Here is a 22,245-nt window from a genome sequence, read left to right on the forward strand (position 1 = left end):
TTGATGTAAGGTCCTCAAGGAAAGAGCAAATAATGTGGGAAGGGGATAAATGAGGTGCCCCCCACAAGCCCTTACAGGTTCCCACTTGTAAATGAACTAATTATCTCAGTTTCCTGTTATACCAGGGGTGGAATTCTAGCAGGAGCTCCTTTGCATATTAGGCCACACACCCCTGATGTAGCCAATCCTCCAAGAGCTCTGTTTTATAAGCTCTTGTAGAATTGGCTACATTAGGAGGGTGTGGCCTAATATCTAAAGGAGCTCCATCTAGAATTCCACCCCTGTGTGGCACAATCCTGTGCAAAGTTACTAGAGCATCCATCCTTTGACTTCAATGACTTAGGTGGGAGTAACTCTCATGGGGTTGCAGTGCGGGAATTTTAATAGATTACCTAGATAGAGCATCACATGGGCTTCAAGGCTGGAAGTAGCTCTGAACGTCTCGCCTCTTCGTTTGGGTTAAAAGTCAGATCTTTCCTGTCCTATGGCCTCCTGCAGAGCAATTTGCTATTGTGTATTACGGGCCCATCCCTATTTAGAGTAATAAGCATAATCGTATTTCTAGTAAGCAATCTAACGTTAAATCATTTAGCATCCTTTGGATTACTTCAGTGAAATGAATACTAATATGGAAAATTAATAATACAGCAAAGCATTCATGTTATGCTAATATAGGTATGTTATTCCTGCCAGCTGGCTCTCATTTAGCCTTGTTGCAAAAAATGATTGAGGGGGAAAAAGCGCTGTAGAAATGGGAAGGCTTTGAAATATCCTTATCTGTCACTTAACAAAACTCAGCGTTTTGGGATTCAGTAGGTGACGATGCTTGCACCTCGTTTTTGCCCCTGTGGCTGTTAAATCTCACACAGAGATGTCTCAAGTCAAATCATAGCATTGATTTCCGCGCCTTCAGTTGTTCATTCATCATCAGTGTGATGACTGGAGGACAAAGAGATTCCAAAGGAGAACGGGGAGAACTATTAAGGGTGCCCAGGGCTTTTTTTTTGTAGCACGATCTTCTTTGCTTATTAGGCTACACCGCCCTGATGTAGCCAATCCTCCAAGAGCTTACAGGGCTCCTCTTACAGGGCCTACTGGAAGCTCTTTGAGGACTGGCTACATTGGAGGGTGCAGCCTAATATGCAAAGCAATTCCTGCTACCAGGGCTTTTTTTGTAGCAGGAACTCTTTCACATATTAGACCATACCTCTCTTATGTAGCCAATCCTCCAAGAGCGTACAGGGCTGTTAGTACAGGGCCATACAGAACCCAGTTAAAGAAATGCTGCATATTCAGAGGTGGCATTCAGGAGAGGCCTGTGATCTTGCTAGATCTCCTGCCATGGTGGGAAACCTCCCACCAGCAACCCTTTTTGTCTGCTGTCACTCAGAGTGGTGGCAGGGACAAGGTGTTTAAAAAAAAAAAAGCCAGCTGTGTTGTGCATGGTGTGATGTCACTTCCTGGTTTTCTCTGGAAGTGATGTCAGTCAAGAAACTTAGCTCTTTAAGCAGTTTCTTGTTCATATTTCAAACTGTGTTTCAGGCTGAGGGCTAGTAAAGGATGGGAGTTTCTTTCTCTAAAATAATAGGAAGCTGCTTGTAGCTTCAAAGGCTTAGATAAGGGAGATGAGAAGTAACTCAGCTGCCAGTCACACCATTTGGCCTGCTCTAGGGTTGCTGGGTCCTTACATCTTGCCAGCGGGGGTGGGGAGGGGGGAGCCTTCTAGGAAGGGGAGAGGCTGTCCCAAAACAGCAACAGGGGACACTCTGATTTGCTGGCAAAATTCTTTGGTAAGATTGCCCTCTAATCATAGAGTTTTGCCCTGAAACCAGAGCATCCCCACATGACATCCCCAGCATGATGATGTCACTTCCATGTGACATCAGGGGATCCCCCACTTGGACTTGGCAGCTGGCAACCGTCGCCTGGTCATTTCAGGGACATTAGAGTCTAGGAGGGTGAATTCCATCTTGTCAACACCTGAGCTCATAAATGGGGGAAGGTGTTTGGTCAGTTGAACCCAATGCAGCTTCAGGGCATCCAGGGTAATTGGCAAACCCTCTCTGATGAGTCAGATCACATGCTTAGTAACACACCTGATGGTCATGTTTCATCATTTGCTATACATTTGATAAGTCAATTAGAGTCAGGCCAAAACAGGTCTTTGGGTATAAAGCAAAGGTTTTTCATTTTAGTTTTGCTCTTTGCTTGGATTACATCAGACTTTAGGACACTTCTTGTTTTGGGTAGGTCGTACTGACCAGAAACCTTTTCTTGAACTTTGGAACCCAGTCTTCTTTTGGTATCAATGCATGTAAATGTGTTGTTCTTATTTTATTATTTTAACTTTGTTATTTTTATCCTTACTCTTCACAGTACTTTTACTGATGATTTCTGTGCAGTTCTTGAGTTCTTGAATTCAGGAGGCTTCAGTCTGAATTCAGCACTATAGGTCTCAATGGCTCTAGCTACCAAGTTAATTGTTTTGTGAAACTTGCCTTGGCCTACTCTGCAAGGGTGACTTTCTTGATTATTATTATTTTTTTAGTTCCAGGAGGGCCAGAGACTTTGTCCCTTGATCTCTGGCTGTCGGGATAGTGGCAGGGGACTGAAGACATGTGAGGACTCACACTTCAGCCTTTTGGGGTTTTATCTTGTTTGACCTGCTTCTTCCAAGGAATCCTATGTTGGGGTCTCTTGATAATAGCAGTTTGCTTCAGGAATTTTCAGAAACTCTATGATGACAGGGTTCCCAATAATTTCTAGAGTGATGTGACATCACTTACACTTTCCCCTGGAAGTGACATCATGGCACATGCAATGCCAACACCACTCACGTTCCTGTCCCCAAGCTCCCAGTGGTTGCCAGTTAACCTTGAATTTTTGTCAAGTTAATGGAAAACAATAGAAATATCCAGAATATTAAATGTCAGGGCTTTAAAATGTATTCAGATTTTTAACATTTTGCCTTGTGCTTGTAAAGCATTATTCGAGTTTGGGTTATGGTAGATCGATTGATGTTTTCTCTTGTTGGATCAGGCCAATGGCCCATCCAGTCCAACATTCTGTGTCACACAGTGGCCTAAAAAACCAGGTGCCGTCAGGAGGTCCATCAATGCGGCCAGGATACTAGAAGCCCTCCCACTGTGGCTCCCCACAAACACCAAGAAATCAGAGCATCACTGCCCCAGACAGAGTTCCAACAATACGATGTGGCTAATAGCCACTGATGGACCTCTGCTCCCGATGTTTATCCATTCTACCCTCTTAAATTAGGCAAATGGAGGAGAAGAGACTAGGTCTTCCTTCTTCAGCTACAATTCTACCCATTTAAATATCTGCTTTAGGGGAAAAAAAAAGATGTGGACTATTGTCAAATACTTAAACGAGAAATCAAAAGATGAGGATCATTTGTTCATCCTGTCGATCAAGCCTGGAAGGCAACGAGTTTTTAGCTACGTTTCCTGTTACAAGGAGTATATAGATTGCAAATCAGAAAGAATAATTTATGCATGGAATGATAGTTTTGTAATTTGCATTTGTAAAACCGGAATACTTTCAATTTCTAATTGTTATTTATATAAGTTTGAATTTTAATCATGCAGTGAGGTGGTAATTTTAAATTTCCTATATTTATGGAAGGCTTGTCGTTCATAAATATAAATTGTGATATTATCTGCATATCGACTGCAAAAGTTCAGTGGATGCCTGAATTAAAATTCAAAAGCCGATAAGCACAAAATGGTATTTGTTTGTTCACTTCCTGCAAGGGGAAATTTTTTTTTTTCTATTACCTATCTTAGTAATAGCAATGACCTACAGTGTGCTAGTAAATGACATCCTAAATGCCTTCAAAATTAATAGGCATCTGCTCCTTCTTCCTCGTTGTGCTAAATATTATTATTAAAAAAGCCAACCTCTAAACAACTTCAAGTTCTTAGGGCTCTTTTTCAAAAAGAAAAGTTCTGCATTGGTGTCTGTTGGCACACAGATTATAGCTTTTTAAATAAAATGTCTTGACATCTTTGGGGCGTCTTGAAATGCCAGTTTGCTAAAAGATAAAAAAGAATGTACAGCTACGTGTTCACAAAGTATGCAATTTCTGTCAGATGCGCTTAAGCCATGAAGCTGCATTGGTCCACTTTATCCGTGCAGATACAATACTACTTAGTGATTGTATCAGGAATGGAAACAGGGCCTTTTTTGTAGCAGGAACTCCTTTGCATATTAGGCTACACCCCCCTGACATAGCCAGTCCTCCAAGAGTTTACAGGGCCCTTCTTACAAGGCCTACTGCTAGGGTTGCCAAGTCCAATTCAAGAAATATCTGGGGACTTTGGGGGTGGAGCCAGGAGACATTGAGGTGGAGCCATAAGCAAAGTTGTGACAAGCACAATTGAACTCCAAAGGAAGTTCTGGCCATCACATTTAAGGGGACCACATACCTTTTTAATGCCTTCCCTACATTAGAAATAATGAAGGATAGGGCCACCTCCTTTTAGGGCTCATAGAATTGGACCCCCTGGTCCAATCTTTTTGAAACTTGGACGGCATTTTGAGGAGACTCATCAGATGCTACTCTGAAAATTTGGTACCTCTACCTCGAAAAAACCACTCCTCCAGAGCCCCAGATACCCCGGGATTAATTCTCCATTATACCCTATGGTCCAGCAGACATTTCCTTCTCTCCCTCCCCCCCTCGCCCGCCCCCCGTTTCTGATGGCCCTGAAGCTCCAGAGGGCCTCCAAACCAGGGCTCCCCTACTCACCTCTACTCATGAGTTGCTGAACTTTCAAGTTTTTCACAGTAACACAGGGCAACCAAAGGTTCAAGTTTACCTTCATACTATGCAAACGACCTCTGCAAGGATTGTGCAACAAACGGAGGATCTGGGCTCCTTTCACAGCCATGTTGTTCTGCCTCCTCCCCCCGCTCTCCTTCAGCCTTAAAGAAACAGACACACCATCCAAAGAGAAAGGTTTTCTCGAGTAGAGACTGAAGCCTCCGGAGGGGGTAAGGCATATGATGGCCGTGGGAGCGGGGCTTCCCCCCCTGCCGGCCAGCTGACTGGGGGCAGGAAGGAGCCTGGGAAAGTGGGAGAACCCCCACTGGGAGCTGGGGATTGGCAAGCCTACCTACTGCAAGATCTTGGAGGATTGGTTACATAAGGGTGTGTGGCCTAATATGCAAAGGAGTTCCTGCTACCAAAAAGCCCTGAATGGAAGGCAGCTCTCAGCTGGCATTTGATCTCGTCTGGCCTGGTGAGGGTCTGTTGAAACACAGAAACTTCTAAGTGGACGGGGACCACTAGAATTAGGGTTACCAATCCCCAAGTTGGGGCAGGGGATCCTCCAGTTTGGAGGCCCTCCCCCCGCTTCAGGGTCATCAGAAAGTGGGGGGAGGGGAGGAGGGAAATGTATGCCGGGAACAATATTATTACCTATGGAGAGTTATTCCCATAGGAAATAATGGAGAATTGATCCGCAGGTATCTGGGGCTCTGGGGGGGCCTGTTTTTTTAGATAGATGCACCAAATTTTCAGTATAGCATCCGGTGCCTCTCCCCAAAATACCCCCCAAGTTTCAAAAAGACTGGACCAGAGGGTCCAATTCTATGAGCCCCGAAATAAGGTGCCCCTATCCTTCATTATTTCCTATGGAAGGAAGGCATTTTAAAAGGTGTGCTGTCCCTTTAAATGTGTCCTTTGGAGTTCAATTATGCTTGTCACACCCTTGCTCCTGGCTCCACCCCCAAAGTCGCCAGATATTTCTTGAATTGGACTTGGCAACCCTAACTAGAACCCCTGCAGCTTTGGTATCATTAGGATGAAAAACAGCCCCTCCAGTCCAACCCACCTCCAAAGTCCCTCATAAGGAATAACGGAACCCAGAAGGTGGGGAGTTTTTTGGAAGGGGGAGATTGAACCCATATGCCAAAATAGGATAGAGGGACCTGAATAAACTGTTTTATGTCTCCCCCCACCCCCCAACATCCACATTCAAAACATAAAAATTAATTGTTTTCTGAAACATCAGACTATGGTCTCCAGAAACAGTGAGTTTACAGGACAGAAATGACAAGACAGGAGGCCCTGACCTGGATAGCCCAGGCAAGCCCAATCTCATCAGATCTTGGAAGCTACTTGGTTGGAAGACCCCAGAGAATACCAGGGTCAGGAGACAGGCAGGCAATAGCAAGCCACTTCTCTAAATATCCTCCATACCCAGTAGGAATTGCCAGGCAGGGCTTTTTTTGTAACAGAAATCCTTTGCATATTAGGCCACACCTCCTGATATAGTTAATCCTTCAAGAGCTTACAGAGCTCTTCTTGCAGGGCCTACTGTGAGCTCCAAGAGGATTGGCTATATCAGGGGGTGTGGCCTAATATTCAACGGAGCTTCTGCTAGAATTCCAACCCTGGGCCACACCTCCCTGATGTAGCCAATCCTCCAAGAGCTTATAGGGCTCTTCGTACAGGGCCTACTGTAAGCTCCAGGAGGATTGGCTACATCAGGGTGTGTGGCCTAATATGCAAAGGAGTTCCTGGTACAAAAAAGCCCTGCTTCCAGGCACAGGGATGCACACACTCACAAAATGCAAAGAAGAAAAAGAAAAGAATGATAAAACAGATTTTTAAGCAACTGTAGAGCCTGTGACCAGCCTTCTATTGTTCCTTTGGTTTCCCATTGGATTATATCTTGATGTAATTTTTATTTCATTTACAGCCCCGTGGGGAAGCAGCCCCCCCAAAAACCTGCAAATGGCATTTCAGTGCAGCAACTCATTACAAAAAATTAGGCTTCCCAACCCCTCCGCCCTGCCGGGGGACCCCTGCATTAGCAGCCTAATCCCCCGCTCTCTAAAAATCTGATAGCGGGGGGGGGTTGTGGAACGGCGCTGTGTCTCTTTCCCTGCCTGGCTTCAGGCTTCTCCCTTCCTCCGGGTCACAAAGACCCGCCCACCGCCGACCTGCTATTCGCTCCAGTCCGGCCTCCCTTCGCGAGCTGCATGCTGGGACTTGTAGTCCTTGCATCCTCTCCAGCTGCCAGGTGGCATCTCCTCGGGGAGTCTGGCCGGAGGGAGGGGGGAGCTCCTCCCCCGGAGGACCATGTGCGTTTCTACCTCTGGAGGCTTCAGTCGCTGATTGAAAGGCTTCCTATTGGGATGGTGTGTCTGTATTACTTTGAAGAAGTTGGCAGCAACTCATGAGTAGAAAGGCCCAACCCCTTCAGAGTTGCCAGAAATGGGGGGAGGGGGGACACGTCTGCTGAGCATTATTCTCTATGTGGAGATTGATTCTCATAGGGTATAATTGATCTGGAGGTTTCGGGGGCTCTGGGGGAGCTGTTGTTTGAGGTAGAGGCACCAAATTTTCAGTATAGTATCTAGTGACTCCCCCCAAAGTATCTTCCAAGTTTCAAAACGATTGGACCAGGGGGTCCCATTCTATGAGCCCCAAAAGAAGGTGCCCCTATCCTTCATTATTTCCTATGGAAGGAAGACATTTAAAAAGGTGTGCGGTTCCTTTAAATGTGATGGCCAGAACTCCCTTGGAGTTCAATTATGCTTGTCACACCCTTGTTCCTGGCTCCGCCCCAATGTCTCCTGGCTCCACCCCCAAAGTCCCCAGATATTTCTTGAATTGGACTTGGCAACCTTACAAAAAATGGTTAAATATTGACTCAATGACTGCATGATGTCCCCCAATAGATGAGCTCTAATGTGTGAGGACGCCAAATAAAAAGCGGAGAGGTATGGAAACAGGAGGGACATCTAAGCCAGGGGTGTCAAACATGCAATTTGGAGGCCGAATCAGGCCCCCGGAGGGTTCCTATCAGGTCCCCAAGCAGCTGGCTGTCATTTGCTTACTTCTCCTATATCTCCTATAGCCAGTTTGGTGTAGTGGTTAAGTGTGCGGACTCTTATCTGGGAGAACCGGGTTTGATTCCCCACTCCTCCACTTGCACCTGCTGGCATGGCCTTGGGTCAGCCATAGCTCTGGCAGAGGTTGTCCTTGAAAGGGCAGCTGCCATGAGAGCCCTCTCCAGCCCCACCCACCTCACAGGGTGTCTGTTGTGGGGAAGGAAGGTGAGATTGTGAGCCGCTCTGAGACTCTTCAGAGTGGAGGGTGGGATATAAATCCAATATCTTCTTCTTGCTTCCTTCTGCTTACTTCTCCTATATCTTGCTTCCTTCTTTGCAAGGCTTGCTCAACTGCACAAGAGCTACAAAGCAAAGCCTCAGTTTTCTTCATTGGCTGAGGCTCCTTCCTTGGGGAAGAAGGGGGGAGGAACAGTTTGCTTTGCCAGGCTCTCTCAATTGCTACTGAGCCAAGCCTCTCTTCCTTCTATTGGCTGAGGCTCCCCCCTGGTCCCCTGGGGAAGGAAGCCAGAGCTTCCTTTGCCCAGTTCCCTGGATTCCATGGGATTCCATGGGAGAAAGCACCTACAAGCATAGCCAGCTTCAAGTTGTGAAACACAAGTTCCAGATCCTCCCCAAGCACCAAGAATACAGAGCATCACTGCCCCAGACTGTTCCAATAAAATGCTGTGGCTAATAGCCGCTGATGGACCTCTGCTCCATATTTTTATCCAATCCCCTCTTGAAGCTGGCTATGCTTGTAGCCTCCACCACCTCCTGTGGCGGTGAATTCCACATGTTAATCACCGCACATAGCCAATCTTAAAAAGGGATCAAATAAGTAACAGTGACTTTAAGCGTGCACCAAGTTGTGAAACACAAGTTCCAGATCATAATAAGAACATGAGAGAAGCCGTATTGGATCAGGCCAACTCTCTGTATCACATAGTGGCCAATATATATATATATATATATGAAACACAAGTTCCAGATCATAATAAGAACATGACATATATATATATACACACACACACACACATTGTGGCTAATAGCCTCTGCTCCATTTTTTCATCTAACCCGCCCCCCCCCCCCCCTTGAAGCTGGCTATGCTTGTAGCCTCCACCACCTCATGAGGCGGCGAATTCCACATGTTAATTACCCTTTGGGTGAAGTACTTCCTTTTATTTGTTTTAACCTGACTGATCAGCAATTTCATTGAATGCCCACAAGTTCTTGTATTGTGAGAAAGGGAGAAAAGTACCTCTTTCTCTGCTTTCTCCATCCCATGAATAATCTTGTAAACTTCTATCGTGTCACCCCGTAGTCGACGTTTCTCCGAGCTAAAGAGCCCCAAGCGTTTTAACCTTTCTTCATAGGGAAAGTGTTCCAAACCTTTAATCGTTCTAGTTACCCTTTTCTACACTTTTTTCCAATGCTATAATACCCTTTCTGAGGTGTGGTGACCAGAGCTGTACACAGTATTCCAAATGAGCCCGCACCATCGATTTATACAGGGGGGCATTATACCGGCTGCTTTGTTTTCAGTCCCCTTCCTAATAATTCCCAGCGTGGCGTTGGCCTTTTTTATTGCAATCGCACACTGTCTTGACATTTTTTCAGTGCGTTATCTACCACGACCCCAAGATCTCTCTCTTGGTCAGTCTCTACCGGTTCACATCCCCATCAACTTATATTTGTAGCCGGGATTCTTGGCCCCGATGTGCATTATTTTGCACTTGGCCACATTGAACCTCATCTGCCATGTTGTCGCCCACTCACCCCATCTCAACAGACCCCTTTGGAGTGCCTCGCAATCCTCTCTGGTTCTCACCACCCTGAACAATTTAGTGCCATCTGCAAACTTGGCCACTTTGCTGCTTACTCCCAACTCCGGATCATTAATGAACAAGTTAAAGAGCATGAGTTGTATCGACATGCAACCTGATGCAACATGATGTTAAAGGGACGTGTTATATGCATAAGGTTAGCCGTGTTCAGTTTTAAAGCCATCATTTTATCCGTTGGGTATGTCTCCTCTCCAAACTATGTCCGCTTAGAACCGTTGCATCTCCACAATTCTTTAAATAACATCTGTGCTGCAAAACACGCTTTCCCCAAACAATATGAAGCAGGCTACACCTGTGGCTGACTCTCCTTTCCCCCTTAGGAAACATCCAGCATTCCTTGGGGGTGGGCGGATCCCTAGCCGCCCCCCTCAGGGACTGTTGCGTCACTCCCCCATAAGGAAACATACGGCGTTCGTTTTTTGTGTGTGCACGTGCATGTGTGGGTGGGGCAGCTGTCACTTTGATGATGATAGGGGCCCCCTATCTACTACTCCTGTACAAGATGTGACAATATCTAGCAAATGAAGTGCATTTGCAGCTTTGCTATCTCATATCACATGGTTTGATCTAAAGCCTATTGAAATCAGTGGAACCCAGCTCGGTAGCTGAAAGAACTGATGATTACAACACCGAATCCCTGGAAACGGCTACTGATACAGGCCCAGAGTACAATGCTGTATCAAAGCATGGCTCTTCGATTTAAAATGCATAGCTTTTGAGCACCAGGATCTTTCTTAGAAGAAGCATATCAGTAAACAAAATGATTGCATCTCATAATGTATAGGCGCACTATGCCCCTTCCCTTACAACACAGCACTAATCTGAATATTGCACCTGAAAATTATAAAACTCAACAGGGGAAGAGGGAAGACAAGGTTTAACAGAGAGATTTGATAAGTATATACATGCTTATAGCATTCTGTTAATCACTCGTAATGTTGTTACATTCCCGCAGTGCACTAAAAGGCCATCTAGGTTGTACTCTGTAGTTCTCGAGGCTGGGAATTTAAAATTCTGCTCCTAATTATTTCCAGATTTATTTCTCCATCACTTTCGTACCGATGAAAGGCCACACCAAGTAAGCAATAAGCAAAGTGCAGCTCCGTTCACTCGAGGCATAACGTATAAAACAGCTGGAAAATGGGCTAAACCGAGAATGGCACAAACATGTTGCTGGGACTGAAATGTGAAAAAAGAGGCCAACTGAGGCCGTTCCTACAAATATGACATTAACTGAGAATAATAGGCTGAAGAGCAAGAGAATTAAATCAAACCCCTTTGGAGCTAACTGCACCTCATAACATATATTTCATGTTGTGATAATGTGGCGTGCATTTCCTTTAATGTACTGATGCTCAAGTTTAAATGCAGTCCTGTCAGTTGTGTGAGTTAATTTTTTTTTCTCTTTTCAAATTCAAGGTATGGTTCATCGACTGTGATACTCCCCTGGAGGATTTCGTCTTCTAATTTTTGCCATTTTTTTTTTCTTTACAAATGAAGAGGTCGCATTGGTTTGAATTGCCTTTTCATTGCATTTCCATCTGATTTGCTTCTTTGGTAAAGTACATTTAAGGGAAGGGGAGAAAGGCCAACCCCCTGAAGGGCTACCAGATGGTACGACGACTGTCAGATCAGTGTAGACTTTAGCAAGCAATAAGGTTTTAAATTAGCATTTCCAAAGAGGTAGAAGCATTCTAGCTGCTGCTGCTGCATGCACGCACATCTCTCCCGAAAGTTTGCAAACTGAATGTGATATTCCGCACTCCTAAAGTCGCATACGTCTATTGATCTGGATATTTATGCATTTTTATCCCATCCTTTCTCCAGTGAGCTTAAGGTGGCATTCATGACTTTATCCCCCTTGAGGAAGACAAGACTGAGACAAAAGGGCTTTTCAGTCATTACGTTTGGGGAGTCCAACTGTGTGTGCCAGAAAAACATCACCAGTGATTGTCCTGATACGTATGGTCAGTTTCATCTGAATAGGACAGCACACATATTTTTAGAAAACAATTTTGTTGTTGTTGTTGTTCAGTCCCAATCAGTTGTTCCATATCCTGTTCTGACAATTGCTTCTTGATCCTTATACGGGTTTCTCAGGAGACACGCGAGGTGATCTGGTACTCCCATCTCTTTAAGGACTTGCAACAGTTTGTTGTGATCCACACAATCAAAGGCTTTAGCATAGTCAGTGAAGCAGAAGTAGCCATTTCTCTGGCACTCCCGTGCTTTCTCCATAATCCAGCGAATGTTGGCAATCTGATCTCTAGTTCCTCTACCTCTCCGAAACCCAGCTTGAACTTCTGGTGGTTCCTGATCTACATACTGCTGCAGCTGTAATGGTAGCCACTAATATAAGGAGCATCAGGGCTTTTTTTGTAGCAGGAACTCTTTTGCATATTAGGCCACACACACCCTGATGTAGCCAATCCTCCTGGAGTTTACAGTAGGCCTTGTACTAAGAGCCCTGTAAGCTCTTGGAGGATTGACTACAACAGGGGTGTGTGGCCCAATATGCAAAGGAGTTCCTGCTACCAAAAAAAAGCCCCTTCCTCAGCAGTAGGGGTCCCTAACATGGTGCCCCTAGGTGCCATGGCATCCATGAATACCTTTTCTGGTGTTTTTTTAGGAAGTGGCTTCTGTTTGGTTACTTGAGATTCAATTGGGTTTGCAGATTTTTTTTAATTGCTTTGGAAGCAGCTGCCACCACAGCTTCACTGTATCTTCACTGTATGGGCGAAGTTATGCTGCAGAAATCATTTTACGGTAGGGTTACCAAGTCCCCTGCAGCCTCTGGAGGGGGAGTGGTTTTGTGTGTGCACAGCGTGCGGGGCACAATGACATCACTCACATGTGATGCCATCATGCTGGTGACATCGTGCATTGGCTGCTCTAGGACCTTCCAGGAAAATAGGTACCATAGAGTTTTCCCTCCCAAATTGCTAGAGCGTCCGGGAATATCATAGAGTTTCCCCAGAAGCTCCTAGAGCAGCCGGAGCACATCAGGGGAGGATCCCCCTCCAGCCCAATGTGGGCCAGCATGTTGGGAACCTCCAGGGTAGGGGAAACCCCGCCCAGCCTGGGAGCTTGGCAGCCCTATTTTACGGTCTACATTAGCTATTTTGTGGCTATGCCCACCCTGGCATGTCAGAATTCCATAGGTGCTTGCAGACTCAAAAAAGTTGGAGACCCCTGCTGTACAATAAATAAACTACACAGTATTACATCTTGGGGAAATGGCTCCTTGCATAACTGTGGCTGCATCCACATGACTTGTTCTCCACGACCTCACCTGCTGCATTAAGATAGTGGCAACCAGAGGCAGGGCTTTTACAGTGATGGCACCTCTCCTTTAGAATGCCTTCCTCCTTGAGGCTTGCCTGGCTCCTGCCTTACTCTTAGGGTTGCCAGTTTTGTGTTGGAAAATTCTTGGAGACTTTGGGGGTGGATCCAGGAGAGGGCAAGGTTTGGGGAGGGGAGGGGCCTCACCAGGGCACAATGCCTTAGAGTCCACCCTTCAAAGCGGCCATTATTCCCAGGGGATTTGATCTCCGCCAGCTGGAGATCAGTCATAAAAGCAGGAGATCTCCAGGCCCCACAGGGAGGCTGGCAACCGTACTTAGGTATTAGATCAGAATTTTTCTTTTAACACAGGCCTTTAAGCAAGGAGGTTCTATTTTTTTATAATTACTTGTATATTTTGCTTCTAGCCTTTATGTCATTTCAGGGGGCTGACAATGCCATCTGAAGCAGAATTACACCCTTCTCAGTTAGGACGGCATTATGAATATTGTTTTAACCTGTTTCTATGCTGCTTGTTGATTTCATGGTTTGTATTTTACTTTTTTACTTTCTTTCTTTCTTTCTTTTTCTTTCTTTTTTTACTTTATTAGCTGCCTCAAGCAGGTCTCTGGAGAGGCAGAATATAAATTTTCTAAAATAAATGAACCAATATTGTAAGAATTGAATGCAGGGATGGAGGCTATCTCAGAAACACTGGACCCCCAGCCATTTAGGTCTATGTACTTTGGGACTGAAAGTTTTACATATAAATAAAATATGGGGGAAAGGTGTAGTTTATCACAGTAGAACCACTTCACAACAAACAATTGTCGCCGTCAGCAATTTCACTTAGCAGTCAAGAATTTTCATTTCCTTTCAACTTCACCAAATAAAAGTTTAAAGGGCAGATAACCACAAGAGGTTTTCAAAGTTTGGATGGTAGTTAGCTTCAGTTATGACAAAGTTTTGCAGCAATTCTCTCTGTGGGTTTACGTGAATGTGATCACTGATAATGTTCTTGCTTTACTATTTCCACTTCCCTTTTAGGCTTCCAATCCCCAGGTCCCAGCAGGGGTTCTTCTGCTTTCCCAGGCTCCTTCCCACCCCCAGAGGACCATGTGCCTTTCCACCTCCAGAGGCTTCAGTCTCCGATTGAAAGGCTTCCTCTTGGGATGGTGTGTCTGTGTTACTTTGAAGAAGCTGGCAGCAACTCGTGAGTAGAGAGGCCAATCCCTCACTTCAGAGTCGCCAGAAACAAGGTGGGGGGTGGGGAAGGAAACGTCTGCTGAGCACTTCATTATTCCCTATGTGGAGATCGATTCTCATAGGGTATAATGGGGAATTGATCTGGAGGTTTCGGGGGCTCTGGGAAAGCTGTTTTTTTAGGTAGAGGCACCAAATTTTCAGTATAGTATCTAATGCCTCTCCCCAAAGTAAACCCCCCCCCCAAGTTTCAAAACGATTGGACCAGGGGGTCCAATTCTATGAGCCCCAAAAGAAGGTGTCCCTAACCTTCATTATTTCCTATGGAAGGAAGACATTTTATAAGGTGTGCTGTCCCTTTAAATGTGATGGCCAGAACTCCCTTGGAGTTCAATTATGCTTGTCACACCCTTGTTCCTGGCTCCGCCCCAGTGTCTCCTGGCTGCACCCTCAAAGTCTCCTGGCTCCACCCCCAAAGTCCCCAGATATTTCTTGAATTGGACTTGGCAACCCTATTCCCTGTACAATGAGGCTCCCTTGATCAAGGAAACATGTAGACAATTTGTTTGAAGACAAAAAAACCAGCACGTTCTTGGGGATCATGGTGGGACCCAGGGGTGGAATTCTAGCAGGAGCTCATTTGCATATTAGGCCACACACCCCTGATGTAGCCAATACAAAAGCTTACAAAAAAGAGCCTTGTAAGCTCTTGGAGGATTGGCTACATTAGGGGGTTGTGGCCTAATATGCAAAGGAGCTCCTGCTAGAATTCCACCCCTGGTGGGACCCAAAATTCAAGCATGAGGGAGATCTGAGATCATAATTCGAATGTACTTGGTTAAGAATCTGGGACTACTAAACCAGGGAAGCAGCAGAATCCTTCTGAGTTTCCAGGTTTCTCCAGCTATGGGGTGTATGTGTGTGTTAGTGGGAGGGCTGTGGGCAGGTAATAGGGAGGTTGCAAAGCTGGCTGTGGCATCATGTCACATCTAGTAAAAAGTGAAACTGACAAAGATAGCTCTAGGAATTGCAAGAAACTGCAGGGTTTTACGACAGAGTTTCTGGTGATTCCTAGAGTTACCCGGGAAGTGACGACATGTAGCTGTAGGAAACCACAGAATGTCTGGTGATTCCTAGAGCTGCCCTTGTCATTTCATTTGTTTACCACAAGCCAGGGCTTTTTTGTAGAAAAAGCCCAGCAGGAACTCATTTTCATATTAGGCCACACCCCTGACACCAAGCCAGCCAGAACTGTATTCCTGTGTGTTCCTGCTCAAAAAAGCCCTGACCATAAGTGATATGACATTGCAGCTTGCCTCACAGATTTGTTTTTTTTTTAAATCCCTTCAGTGCAACCCAGAACAGTGGTGGGTAATGGGAATGGGGGGCAAATCCCTTGCCTTGATCAGGTTTCTGGTAGCCCAGTCTCTGTGAGTGTGTGTATGTGTGTACAAAAACAGTCATTTTCAGACCTGTCCCATTGTCTCAGACAGGTAGTATTCAATGCATATGGGCCTTAAATGTCTGAATCTCCACCTCCCTGCTGCTGGCTTTCTCCTCTCACTTCTTGTTCCACTGTGGCCGATAAAAGTAAAAGACAGCATTCAACTTTTTAATATTAATTAGAAATTCCAATGGTAACTTCCATCCCTAATGTTGATGGGGGAATAGAGGAGGGCCAGGGGGGACACTCTTTCCTGACCCTTTGATATCCCCATATATAAAAAGAAGAAGAAGAGGAGGAGGAGGAGGAGAAAGTGTAGCGTATTGCGATAGCATAAGGCGGCAACCATTTCGTTATAACACAATGCGGCAACCATTTCGTTATAACGCAATACAGCAACCATTTCGTTATGACGCAATAGCGTTAGTCCGCGTAGCCGGACAGCAGAGGCGACTGGGGACACCCAGGCGACTCCGCGGGAAGCGCTGAGCCCGCCAATCACCAGCAGCGGCGGGAAGTTCAACAGGCCAGGATTGGGCTGGCCTGTCGGGGAAGAAGTTCCGGGAATGTATATAAGCGGGACCCGGCCCGCGTGCTCGCTCTCTTGTAATGTGTCTCCATTAAAGCATGTTGCCCTACCAACGTCTCCCGTCTCAGTACGTTACAGAAACAGCAGCAGGAGCAAGAACAGGAGGGGGTGGGAGGGGAAACTGGTGTTTATACTCTGCTTTTCTCTACCTTACGGAGTTTCAAACTGGCCTATTCCTTCCTCTCCCCATAACAGGCACCATGTGAGGTAGGTGAGGCTGAGAGAGTTCTGAGGGAACTGTGGCTGGCCCAAGGTCACCCAGCATGCTTCATGAGGAGGAATATTAAATCAAACCTGGATGTACCGATTGGAGTCCACTGCTCTTAACCACACTAGCTCCCTGAGTTCCCTCAATACATAGAGAAAAGTTAATGTGGAAGAGGGAAAAGCAGTAGAGATCTGAAACATTTGAGGAAAAGAAGCTAGGAGAAAGGGAAACAAAACCTGAGATGGTGCCAGGTGGGCAGGGTAGAGAAGGGGCTGGATCTCCTTGGGCAGATGTTTAGCAACTTCAACTTCATTCACAAGTTACAAAAGCATTTTCTTTGACCTAACATGATCATTATATTTCTCAGCCAAATATGCATACAGAGCATGGTTTTTACCACAAAAAAAACAGAGATTAAAGGAGAACAATTTTGAAATTGCAGTTCCCCCAAACCAATTTTTGCTTAACCCTTTTAGAAAAGCTACCCCTGCAAAATGGTGTGTATTATGTCTGTGACATGTCCTTTCAAATGACACTTGGTATACAGCAAAACGAGCTGAGGCCTCTCATTGTTCCAAAGGTCCGCTCTGAAAAGAAGCAAAACCCGCTCTCAACAGTCTACAGGAAAAATGCACAATAGGTTTGTAGGACATGTTTAAATACAAATTTAAGCGACTGTCTCTCTGGCAATAAAACAAAATTAGATACAGTGGGAGGATGTTTCCACAAAGTTAGTTATGATGAGGTGCCCATTTTTCTTCTAAAAGGAAAAAAAAATAAAGTAGTTGCGAATGATGTAGAACTCAACATGTACCTTGGGAACCATAGCTGCCCTCCCAAGGAGCAAACGTGTTTTAATTTCGCAGCCTTATTACCTGCACAGAAAAGCCCTCTTGAATATTTCAGCTTTGCATTGTCTTCAAAAGGCTGGGAGAGTGGGAGCTTTTCTGACCTCTTCAGGCAGGCCATTCCACAAAGTGGAGCCACAGTGGAGAAAGCACATGGGCAGGCAGTTGTTGATCTTGCTCATTTACAGGCTGGCATCTGCAGGAACCCCTGCTGACATGAGCAGAGTTGTCATGGCACAGCATAGTGAGATAGGCAGTCCCACAAATGAGAGGGGCCAAGACCATGAAGGACTTTATATATGATAGCCAATACCTTAAGCTGAGCTCAGTAACAAATTGGCAGCCTATGGAAAGTTTGCAGAATGGGAGCACTATGATTGCTTCATCTAGCTCCCACTAACAGTCAATTTGCAGTCTTCTTGGCTAGCTGGAGTTTCCATTTTGATAGGATACCAAAATATAATGCATTACAGTGGTTCAGGGGTGGCCAAACTTGCTTAATAGAAGAGCCACATAGAATAAATGTCAGATGTTTGACAGCTGCAAGATACGAACGTCAAATGTTTGAGTGGCCCAAGAAGGAAGGAAGGAAGGAAGGAAGGAAGGAAGGAAGAAAGAAAGAAAGAAAGAAAGAAAGAAAGAAAGAAAGAAAGAAAGAAAGAAAGAAAGAAAGAAAGAAAGAAAGAGAGAAAGAAAGAAAGAAAGAAAAGTTTCTCTTGGAGGGAATCCCCTGAGTCTAAAGCAAGACTTCAAACTTTGCTGGGAGAAGCGATAGGCTATAAACTCCTGCATATAATTCTGGAAACTGTTTGTCTTTCTCAATAGTTCTGGTTTAATTAGTAGGAGTTTAGCATCACTTTTGTCTGTGTTCCCCCACCCCTCCCTGCAACACTATCCATGTATTATATTTTTTCTGTGACAAATTAGAAAGAAAATTCTGGGAATACTTAATGAGCTTTCCAGCACCATGTTAATCTCTGTTACCAAGGCAAATGCAAAACAATCGAAGAAAAATGAGCCATTTTTCGTGGTGTTTTGGGCTTCAGCTAATGACGATTATTTGGCGGTGCAAAATTAATGCATTTTTAATCAACCTATTATTAGGACATCCATTAACATGCAGTTATTTTGTAAAGAATTAAGTGTTGAGGGGAAAAATACTGTGTCTGAGGAGCATAAATATGGTAATCGCTACAATGTGCGGTGAAAGGAGGTGTTTTTAAAATTTGAGAAAACTCACCTTTTGACCCAAATGGAGCTACAAGATTGCATACACTATAACTTAAAAAGCATAAAAAGCACAGTAATAAATAAAATTGCAGATTAGGGTAGGGATCCCCAACCTTTTTGAGCTTTGGGACACCTTTGGAATTCTGAGACCAGATGTTGGGTGCAACTGCAAAATGGCTGCCACAAGATAGAAAACCAACCACAAAATGGATGCCACAGGAGCCACACACAGAGACACAGACAAAATGGATGCCACAGGAAGTGGAACCACACACACAGAGGAAGCCCAAGTGTAAGGGAAAAGGAATGGTAACTTTAAAATACAACAGAAAGTGGAGTTAGAATAAAATAACACTGTTGTGGCAGCTGCCTCCAGAATAATGTTGTTTTAATCTGCCCAGCTAATCAGAACTCCAGTGGCCAATCAGAAGCCATGCTGAGCAACTCCCACACCTGGCTCCATCTGCCTTCTAAAAACACTTGGTAGGTGCCAGAAAAGGTGCCCATGGGTACCACACTAGGGACCCCAGAACGAGGTCAGAAGCTAGTGAAACAAACCAACAGCTAAGCACCCACAAACTCAGCACTTTTAATCAAGTAACAACAAATATTCTCTGAAGGAGTATCCATTTATCATAGTCTAATGGCTGACAGGGACAAAACGGGCCTCTTAGAGAAAGGACTGAAGTCGACTGAGCCCCTCCCTACTATTTCAGGGTGTCAAAGAGGCAAAGAGAGGGTCAACAGTGGAAAGGAAAATCAGTGGAAATTTACCAGCTTAGTATGATGGTTAAGACAGGTGGACTTGAATCTGGAGAACCAGGTTTGATTCTTCACTCCTCCAACACAGGAAGCCTGGATGACTTTGGGTCAGTCACAGTTGTCTCAGTCCCACCTACCTCACAGGATATCAGTTGTGGGTAGAAGAAGGGAAGGAGATTGTAACCCACTTTGAGACTCTTTTAGGTAGTGAAGGGCAGCATATGAACATATGAAGCTGCCTTATACTGAATCAGACCCTCGGTCCATCAAAGTCAGTATTGTCTACTCAGACTGGCAGCGGCTCTCCAGGGTCTCAAGCTGAGGTTTTTCACGCCTATTTGCCTGGACCCTTTTTAGTTGGAGATGCCGGGGATTGAACCTGGGACCTTCTGCTTCCCAAGCAGATGCTCTACCACTGAGCCACCATCCCTCCCCAACATATAAAACAAAATCTTCTTCTTCTCTTCTCCTGGAATAAAAATGCCTTTCCATTGGCATAACTTCCATTATGCCTGAGGAATGGCACCCTGAGATCCCCCTTCATAAGAAAATAAATAAGAAAGAAGAGAAGAACTGCTAGTGCATTCACACTACATTAAACAATGTGTTTTTCATCTGGATTTTTGCTATTCTTAAAATCCAGTGGTAAAACACATTATTTAGTGTAGTGTGATCACACCATACATGTAATTAAGCTTTCAGTCTCTTTCAAAGAGCTAGATTCAAGTCCAGTATCACCTTAGAAACTGATAAAATTTTCAGGGACAACTTTGTCTCTCAAAAGCTTAAAATATTTGGTCAGTCTTTATGGTCTGTTTGACTGAAATCCAGCTGTTCTAGTGCAGACCAATATGGCTACCCACTGAAACTCTTTCAAAGAGTCTGCTTTCCTTTTCCCCAAAGGGAAGGCAATGCATCATGGGAAGCAACTGTGCCATTGGCCCTGCTCACATGATCTCGGCACTCTTACGTTATTGGACCTGGGTTCAAGAAGTCCACTAAATAGCAGCAATATAGGCTGTCTTAGTGTGATTTCAGACTTTTAGATTTGGAAAACAGGAAGTGCAACTGACTTGCTTCCTGTTTTGCACACTTCATAACATCTGGAAAGGAGGCTTCTTCAAGGAGATAGGGAAGTCCTGCTTTGTAAGTTATAGAAAAGTTCACATATTTCCTGTACCATCTCATCCCGACACACACACTTTCAAACATCTGAAGCTGCTCATGGAATGTGTAAATGCTCTAGCATTGTAAAAATAAATATGGCTTTAGGCAAATATTTTAATATCCCTCTCTTTAAAATACTTCTGTTTGTTAAATGGATTACATTTACTACCACTGAATGTTGTCACAAGGAATGATATTTTCACAGTTTTCTACTAAATCCACATAGACACTAGGCAACATCTCTCTTATTTTCTCAAATTAACATTACTTTGTTTTTCACTTTTTATTATTTATCACTTAGCCCCTCAGGGAATAAAGACAAACCAACATATGGATGCTTCACTGAATCAGACGTCATGTTCTCAGGCTATTTGTATTGTTAGGAGAATTAAAATACTTGCACTGAATTATCCAGTTGGGAAGTCATCTGAATATTCCTCATGTTCGGCTGAATCCTCAGTGGTACACAACTACCGTAGCAGTCATGATAATCATCTACACTCTTTCAAAACCTGAAACATCTCACAGATGACATAATCTCCCAGGTTATTTTGCAAGATTTGGAGATGCATTCTTGAAGCCAAGGGGTCATTTTGTAGAAAAATAGATGGTGGAGCTCATCCAGGGATTGTTATGCAACCACACCTACTATTCAATGGACAAGGTGGGAAGGAGGAGGTGGAACTCTCAGAAAGGTTCAGGAGCTGTGCTCCTGTGAGCTCCCGCTGAATCCGAGGCCTGCTTGAAGCACATCCATGTCTTCAAGAAGTGGAAAAAGCTAACATGTCTGTTGCAGAGAGAGGACACTACTGAAATTTTAGGCTAAATTTGATCATACTGAAAGTGAAGCACACATACAACAAGTACAGGGTCAATGTGCATGGGAAGAATTTTAGCTGGACATTCTGGCCAAGCATTCTGTCTCTATTCCTTCCCTACCTACACTGGCCTAACATAGACTTGACATCTGTGTATGTACAAGCAGTGTAAGTGTCATGCAAAGAAGAAGAATTGCAGATTTCCGCCCCCCCCCCTTTCTCTCTGAATCAGAGTCTCGGAGTGGCTTACAATCTCCTATATCTTCTCCCCCCACAACAGACACCCTGTGAGGTGCGTGGGGCTGAGAGAGCTCTGACAGAAGCTGCCCTTTCAAGGACAACCTCTGCTAGAGCTATGGCTAACCCAAGGCCATTCCAGCCAGTGCAAGTGGAGGAGTGGGGAATCAAAGCTGGTTCTTCCATGAACAAAGGTTCTTGAGCTGGTTCATTCCCATCTCTGGTTATGTTACTATTTAACCAATGGTGAAATCCTAAGCATCCAAGGCAGATCAGTGCCAATACGGGGATCAGAAAATTCAATATGGGGTCGATATAGAAAGGCTTGCCCAAAGCTAGGCACTTCTTAAAAAGCATCCTTTTCGGTTTGCTCGCTCCAGAACAAACTTATCTAGCAAAGAAATAGTGGAGTTAATTTGCTATTTTGTAAAGCGCAGCTGGGCTAACAAATGGCTTATTCACATGATAACGATGGTCTGTCTTTAATAAAAAATGCTTATTTGTTTGTTTATCCTTATGTTCTCCAACATGTCATCGCCTAGGATGTTGTTGTGTAATAGGCGGGTTGTATTATTTGGCACAGTTACAGCTTTAATAGACTGAACAGATGTCAACTGGTTGTCTTAAATTAACAGTGGGCATTTGTGGAGTTCTAAGTTATAAATTCCACTGAAAAGGCACTAACAGTTAGGGAAACAAATATATAAGTTCTCGACAGCTGCAATATTGCCCTCACCTGGACAGCCCAGG

Source organism: Heteronotia binoei, chromosome 16, assembly GCF_032191835.1.
Source record: "Heteronotia binoei isolate CCM8104 ecotype False Entrance Well chromosome 16, APGP_CSIRO_Hbin_v1, whole genome shotgun sequence".
NCBI lineage: Eukaryota > Metazoa > Chordata > Lepidosauria > Squamata > Gekkonidae > Heteronotia > Heteronotia binoei.